Source organism: Penaeus monodon, chromosome 23, assembly GCF_015228065.2.
Source record: "Penaeus monodon isolate SGIC_2016 chromosome 23, NSTDA_Pmon_1, whole genome shotgun sequence".
Lineage (NCBI taxonomy): Eukaryota > Metazoa > Arthropoda > Malacostraca > Decapoda > Penaeidae > Penaeus > Penaeus monodon.
Genome location: NC_051408.1, coordinates 6655206 through 6655422, shown reverse-complemented (window position 1 = coordinate 6655422; position 217 = coordinate 6655206).

Below are 217 nucleotides of genomic sequence, written 5' to 3'. Positions count from 1 at the left end.
AAAAGACTGAAAGAGAGAAAAAAAAGACTTAGAAGAATCTCACACACGTAGAGGAAACCAGTTAATTATACTCACCTCTAGCTCCTTAATTAACACCTGCTGGAATGCGCAGCTAATGACACTTAGGTATAGCAAAGAGAGCTTATTCGAAGTGTGGGAAATATATGATAAGAAAGACTAATGTTAAGGACGAAAGAGATACGACAGAGATAAGGCG